The sequence below is a fragment of the Pholcus phalangioides genome, unplaced genomic scaffold (assembly GCF_987345545.1).
Source record: "Pholcus phalangioides strain wild (caught in Gottingen) unplaced genomic scaffold, Ppha-v1.0 ptg000003l_1, whole genome shotgun sequence".
In the NCBI taxonomy this organism is placed as follows: domain Eukaryota; kingdom Metazoa; phylum Arthropoda; class Arachnida; order Araneae; family Pholcidae; genus Pholcus; species Pholcus phalangioides.
In genome coordinates this window covers 40,244,379-40,252,315 of record NW_028301596.1, presented here as the reverse complement: position 1 = coordinate 40,252,315, position 7,937 = coordinate 40,244,379, and positions in this window count along the sequence as shown.

The following is a 7,937-nucleotide window of genomic DNA, read 5'->3' as shown; positions in this document are numbered from 1 at the left end:
AAAAATTTAGATTTTTTTATTTTAATAACCAGGACTAGGATTTTCATGACCTAGAAACCGACAGAATATGCTCCATAAAAAATGCATTTATGCCATAAAAAAGCTTAAAATATGCCGAGAAAACCTAAAAAATATGCCTTTATAAAATAGGCTGACCATATTTTTTCGAGGAAATTACGGGAAATCACCAATCATTGTTTAAATGATGCCAAAGACACATAAACGAAATTGTCACTTGCTGCTAGTTTTGCCGAAAAATCGTCGATCATTGCCAAAAATGATGCCAAAGGTAAGTAAAATTGTCAATTATTGCTAATATCGTCGAAAAAATGTGATGTGAACTTGGGGGATCCCTCTTCATTTCTCTACTCAAATATACAAAATAATTCTTTAAAATATGAAAATATGCTTAAAATTCTGAAAATCATGGAAAAAATGCCTAAAATCCTGAAAATCATGGAAAAAATGCCTAAAATCCTGAAAATCATGGAAAAAATTCCTTAAAATTAATGAAAATCATGGAAAAAATGTTCTAACCCGTTAAAATAGCGAAATATGCAAATTCATAAAAATTCGAGCTCTATTAATAACTAATACAAATACAAATACAAATACAAATACAACGCCACAACAGGCAAAATGCCCAACGAGGTGGCTGATAAAAAGATGCCCATAAAAATATGGTTGTCATATGTTTCAAAAATACAGCAACCCAATTAAAAATGCAATTAACACAAATTACAAACAATATATACACATGATAAAATATTATACAATGTCCATAAAATGTATTTATGGTTGTCTTATTCTAAGTACGGATAGAGCTTCTCGATTTACCCCAACATGTTTATCGTATTTCTTTTTAAACGTGTCAATTGTGTTACAATTTACTACCTCCGGAGGTAAGCTATTCCATTTATTAACAACCCTATTGGAGAAAAATTCCATGCGACACCATAACCTTGCATTGTCCCTCACCAATCGATACTGGTGTCCCCTTGTAAAAGCAGTCGATTGGCGGTGTACTAAAAGTTCATGGTCCATCCTGTCCATCCCATTGAAAATTTTGAACACTTCGATCATATCTCCTCGACACCTGCGTTCATCCAATGTAAACATATTCAAAAAATGAAGTCTTTCTTCATAACTCAAGCCCTGTGTGCCAATAAGGACACGCGTAGCTCTTCTCTGCACCCCTTCAACCAAGTCTATGTCCCTCTGTAGGTATGGTCTCCAAAACCTTACAGCATACTCCAGTCCAGGACGAACTAAGCCTCGAAAAAGCGGAAGAATGACTTTAGGAAAACGCGAAGAGACCTTTTTGAAAATGAGACCAAGCATTCTATTCGCTTTTTTGACAACCGCTGAACAATGTTCAGAAAACTTAAGTCGCTCGTCAATGAGAATTCCCAAATCGGTGACTCTAGTTGCATCCGGGATAGTGACACCATTCAACTCGTAAGAGAACCGTGGATTGTTCGAACCAAAATGAGCGACCATGCACTTATCTACGCTAAACGTCATGCTCCATTCATTTGCCCATGCTGCAATCTTGTTTAAGTTGGTCTGGTAGCAACTAACTATGCAACCCTTTGCAATATGAATGACGTATCTCTAGTCTACACGTTTTATTTGGATATTTTTTTTCTAATTCGAAGTGTGCCTCTAGGATCAATGGTTCATCGGTAAAATGGAGCCTAGAGACATTACTTACTATACCCTGTATACAGGCAGGGTTCCTGTAAGTGCTAATGCGGCCTTTATCTCATAAACCGTCAGTCGTATAGGTCTGGTTTTAATTAAAAAAATTATCAAAAGGTGTTCGAAAATGATCCTGCACCAGTTTCGAGAGTGAAAAAATACAGTGTGTAACGAAATAAAAAACAAATCTAAATTTTTATACTCTGTCTCCCGTCTTCTAACTTCCAAATAGAAACTTGTTGCCCTGTTTCTCATGAGGCCAATCTTTTATCGTTGGAATATTGCACTTGGAAAAATGTAAATTATTTATGTTGACCTCCCACACACAGGAGTGACACGGCAGCAACTTTCTAATTGCAAGTTAGAAAACGGGGAGACTGCGTGTAAAAATTTAAATTTTTTTTATTTTGCGACACACTGTATTTTCCATCTAAATACTGGAAAAGTGTAATTTTTGAACGCGTTTTGGGCATTTTTTAAACTAGACTCATACCTCTATAACGGACACTTAATGAAATAAAGACCTCATTAGCACTTACAGGATGCCCTGTAGGCTATATGATAAATCGATGAATGAAATTGAGGAAAACAAATGCGAATTCGGTGGAATGAAATCAGTGCTTGGATGAGTTCTAGTGCTGTTCCTAATTTTGTTAATGGGGTCGTTTTGCACTCTTTGCCTTGAATTCCTTGCGTCAATTACCAATGCAAATTTGACTTCACCACACAATATATTGTATTACTTTACAATGACACCTTTGTTGAGAATGAATGCTCTTCAAGGTAAGAGAAAAATCCTTCTATACGCAAATGGAAGCTTCCGCCACTTAAGCGGAAGCTCCTGCGCCACGTCGTCACAACACATAAAAAATTATTGCATCCAACTCCTATCATTAGCATGCAACATACATGACAACTACTCAAATGAATCGCCAACAAAATCAAGTTAGTAGAGATATTTTATCACCAAAACACACTAAAAAGAAGAAGTAGCCTCGTTTTTTTAACTTTAAATGGTGATATATTCGCCTTAAAGCTGTTGAAGATGTCTGACAGCAGTCTTGCTATTTGCCTGGTTTTTATTCCAAATACTGTTACACTATAAGCTGCAAAAGCTTTAATTCTCCCTACTTTGATGGATATTCGACAACAAAAGAAATGTGACTATTATAAATTTATACGGTAATCTAATGATGGATTTTAATTTACTACGACCTAAAATAAAATTTAGTTACTATCCTTCCGGGCTAAGATCGTTTTTTGAATGCTTCGTTTCGCCATTGTTTAATGACGATTAGTTATTGTTCAAAGGGTCAGCTTAATGCCGACAAATTGATCGACTAATTCCTTAACAAAATTACTTACCGAGTGATCCTTTGACAGAAAATGATCGATCGAAAGTAGGGGGGGGGGAGGAGGAAACACTGGCTCAGTGGACTTAACGGAATGACCTACTGATGACCTATTCAAAAACTATAAAAAGAACTATAAGCTTTCTAAAATGGTGACTGAATAGACATGTTTTCTTTTCTGCTGACTAAATGGTACCTGTAAAAAAAAATGCGTGTTGCCAATGGGTGACCCACCACAGTGAAAGTTTGTAAACTTGAGTCACGAAGTTATAATTAGCAAATGTAAGCACAGTGAAACCTCGTAACAACGATACTCGATATAATGATAAATCCCCTCAGAACGATATTTTTCCAGGTTTTGTTTTGAAATGTCTACACTCTAATGTTAAACTGCTGCCTGTCGATATAACGATAGTCCCCCCCCCCCTATTACGGCATTTTTTCTTTGTCTGCATAGTATCGGTATATCGAGATTTCACTGTGTTAGTCTTACACTAAGGGTGGCCGTTCACTGGAAGCTACTACGAGCGATAACAAGTTGGCATTTGTTATCGCGCGTAGTCGTAATCGACTTTAATTTGAAGGGTATGATATTGCAGGATAGTCGAGTGCTACACAACCAAAAAAAAGAAGAGAAATCCACAACAGCTTGCGCTGCATTCTTCAGTTTCCTTCGTTAAGCCTTAGAGTGCTCCCATCATCCACAGATGACATAAGCGTAGTAGCCTGCTCAATCATTCTGTGATGGTTTAGAAACTGTTTTTTCCCTTTAAAATGAAATTTTTTAAATGACCTGTAGATGGCGCACGCATATATATATTTTAGTTTTTTATTATTTCTCTATTCTTCTGACAGGTTTGCTTATACTGTACGGGAGGGTGTATATATGGTATTGAATGATGATAGTGTCTGGCTCTAATCACTAACCCGTGTAGGTGATTTTAAATTCCACCCCAGATTTTGCGTTCGTATCATCCCCCTTTTTTATTCGATTGTATTGCGGTTTTTGCTACACGTGGCCAGCGGGGACAAATGTTGTCTTCGGAGTAGTCCAATGTGGTTCACGACAAATAAGAAAATCACTCAAGTGTCTCACGAAATATTATTAAATCACGTTTAGGTGAACCCCCCCCCCCCACATTTCCAGATTAATTCAGTGGCTAGTGGCAAGTTTCCAGATTATTTAAGATGCACATATCCATATCACTCAAGCGATCCCCAAGCACATTTCCAAATCGCTTGAGCGACCCACGGTACACCTCCAGTTCACTTAAGTGACACGTGGTGCATTTACATATTATTTTTAGTGGCTATATCCACACATTTCCAGATCACTCGAGTGGCCCACGGCACGCTTCGAGATCGTTTACAGATAACTTAAACTAACAGCGACACATTCACAGGCAACCCTAGTGGCGTGGTGGTAAGATGCTTGTCGACAACGGTGAAAAAAGGTGACCGTCACAATCCCAAGTTCAAACTCCAGGGAAGATGCGATGAAATATTTTCCTTAACGAACTTGAGGCGACCGCCGATAGATAGCGCCTTCGTTTCCAACCCATCTCATTAATGACAGTAAATTCAAATAGAACGATATGGCCGGAGTTGGGCCTTGTAGTAATTAAGTTAGTTGCGAAAAGTCGTTAAGTTGTGTGTGCGAAAAAAAGTAGTAGTTAAGTTAGACAGCACACCTGAGTGTTGCAGTGGTAAGATGCTCGTTTTCTAATGTGAAGGTTACCGTCAAGGTCCACGCGTTCAAATACGGGTTCTTTACCTACCGATCCAGGGATGACTACCGATAGATGTCGCCTTTATTTCCCACCCAACTCCACTGGTTGGAAATTGCCATATGGCGATATATGACCGAAGTTGGTGTGAGGTAAAGTATTTAAATTAGGAGGCCCACGGCATTTTTATAGATGTCTCTTGGCACCATATGCGGATGCAGGCTTCTAGAACAGAGAGAGAGAGAATGTCAGAATCTAGAGCAGCTTTGGAGGCAGTGAGTGAACGGGGGTAGACGAATGTCCACCTCCAATAACGCAATATTTTCTCACTGAACGGTTAAGAGACGTCACTCTCCTCTTCATCCGCCTATGCTAGTCACATTTCCAGATCACTCAAGCGGCCCGCGGCCCACTTTCAGATCAACTGAGTGACTCGCGGCACACATTTCCAGATAACTCAATTGGCCAGAGTCCAAACGAATGAAGTGGCCCGCGCTCATCAAAAGGTTGAACACAATTACCCTAATCCATCAGGCACTAATACGTCTACAACTAGCCACTCGAAGTGATATCATGTTTTGTATTTTTATTTCATGTACGCGTACAATGACTTCCGGAAAAATAAAATCGCAATACACGACTTCAAGAACTAATATACAAGCAGATTATACTATGACTAATGACTTCCAATCGAAATGTCCTATGTTGCCATTATTAACACGTGTTGATACATTTCGTTCACTGGCTCTAATGTTATCTCTGAGTATAATAGAAAATACAATATATATATTATTTTGCTTATAGTCGACGGTCACCAGGTCAGTATGTTATAAGGAAGGAGGAAATACTTTTTCGGACATCGGTAGCTCCTTTTTTTCCTTCGAAATTCATTTGAAACGAGAGAGAGTGAGAGTCCGGCCTGGTCACGTGATTCTTCTTCTTCAGAGGACCATTAAACTCTCATGTATATGAGTTGGTCACGTTTTCTTTTCTCAAAAACAGATATACCACCGAGTCTCTTTGATGTTGATTTTTTTTTTCTCCCCTTTATGTAGTTTATGGAGTCTGCTCACGAGCTATTTAGCTGGATGGTCACGTGAAGACTGGTCAGGGGTCAGTATTATTGTAACGAACGTGGGATCTAATAGATAATTATTATTATTATTATGATAATAGTAAAAGGCGGAAGGTCGGCTTCTGCATGAGTAGCCCTTTCATATCTTGATTTAACGTTCGTGGTAATGAATAGTTCTTTATGGGGAGAGATTCTTTTATTGTCTATTTGAGCATTGACTGGGGAGGAAATAATTTATTCAAATCACTTTTGAAGTATGTTTTATTGAAATTTATCTTTACCTTATGGACACCTGGTATTTGATTGTTTGTATATATTTTTATTTTCACTTTTCAGAAACCATCACTTTTTTTAGAGAAATCGGTGATTCATCGGAAAGGTAAGAGTGAATACCATAAAAATTCAATACAATGAAAACGAATTTTTATTTACAAACAGGACGGAAATATACAGGGTGTTTCAAAAAGAATCACCCGATTTGAAATGCGTATATTACGAAAGATTTTAACATTAGACACTTAAGATTAGTTTTATATTACATGGCTAATCATGAAGTTCTTTCTACAAATCAAATTAATGGTGCTCAATATGTCCATATGATGCACGGCATATGTCTGCGAGCGGATTTCTGTGGAATGCGTGCGAAATTCTGTCGGATGTGCTCGACATTTTTGTCTGGCATGTAGGGACGGTAAGAGGATTTCGCTTTACAATGAGAAAAAGAATGAAGAACACTGAACTAAACCGTACAAGGGGTCCCGGCTTTTCATGCCAACAGGTAATTTTATCCATTGTCTCACGATTCGACACTATAATGTCCTCTAAAAAATTTTTTCGAGATGTCTCGGTTTTTATTAAGGTTTCTCCCAGTTTCCCAGTCGCATGACTTTAGCTATTCATTCCAAGCATTAGCTATTTCATTCATTAGCTATTTCATTCTAAGCCCGCGCCCCCCTGCCCAAGTCTGGTCCCGTACCATAATTTTCGGCGCCAACAGTGTGGAAAATTATAATTAACGGTTGAACTAAGTTTAGATTTTTAATTCGTAACATTACTTTTGAATTTTCGTATTTCTTTAAGAATTTTGATTTAAAAAAATATTATACGACGTTTGATATTTTTTACGCAAATAAATTGATTTGTTTTTAAAAAAAAATTTAAGTAAATCCTTTTTCAGCAGTGCCGTAACTAGCCATTCCTGTGCCCTGTGCAAGAATTTGCATTTTTAGGCCATTTCTGGCCCATTCTGCCCACCCACTTCCAAGTGGGCTCGGTGCGGTTGCACCTGCCTAGTTACGCCCATTCTGCCCCCCCCTCCCGGTCCAAGTGGGTGCACCTGCTGCACCTGCCTAGTTACGGCACTGTTTCTCAGACATGTAAAATTTTGATTCAGGCATTTATTATTTTAGGTTACATGTTCGACCGGACATGTCATTTGGACTTGTCAATGAAAGTATCTCTGTCTCACGGGAAATGGTTCTAAGATTGATGTTCTCCACACCATGAATATACGTTATCTAAAGACCTTCTTCCTCTGGCAAAAAGCTTTCTGTCGTGAAGTTTGAAAGACAGTGAGCAATTTAGGAAGCCATCCGTATACTAACAACGAAAATTCGAATCAACAATATTTCTAAATTTCGAAGTAGAACAAATAAAGATAAATGCTCTATTCAATGTCGTTACTCATTTACTTTTCTGAAATTTCAAAATCTAATTGTAACGACTCATTTGTCATTAATAAGACTAACGACTTACTTTTTTTTTACCATCGAAATCAAATAATCGCAGTAATTACGGTCTAACGAGAATTTAATGGAATTTTTTTTCAAGTTTAAATTAAATAAAGCAATAAGAATTTTTAAACAATTTACAGGATAATGCAGTCACGTAATCGATTTAGTAATTCCACTAACTACTAAATTGCAATTATTTCAGTTATTTGGGACATTGACGTGCATTAATCTCATTTTATTTATATTCAGTTTCATTTTTATTTCCATAATTGACTAATGAATGCTAGTACGTCCGTCGAGCGTGAGATCCTGAATAATAATTATTATTATTTGGATTGTACAAATATAT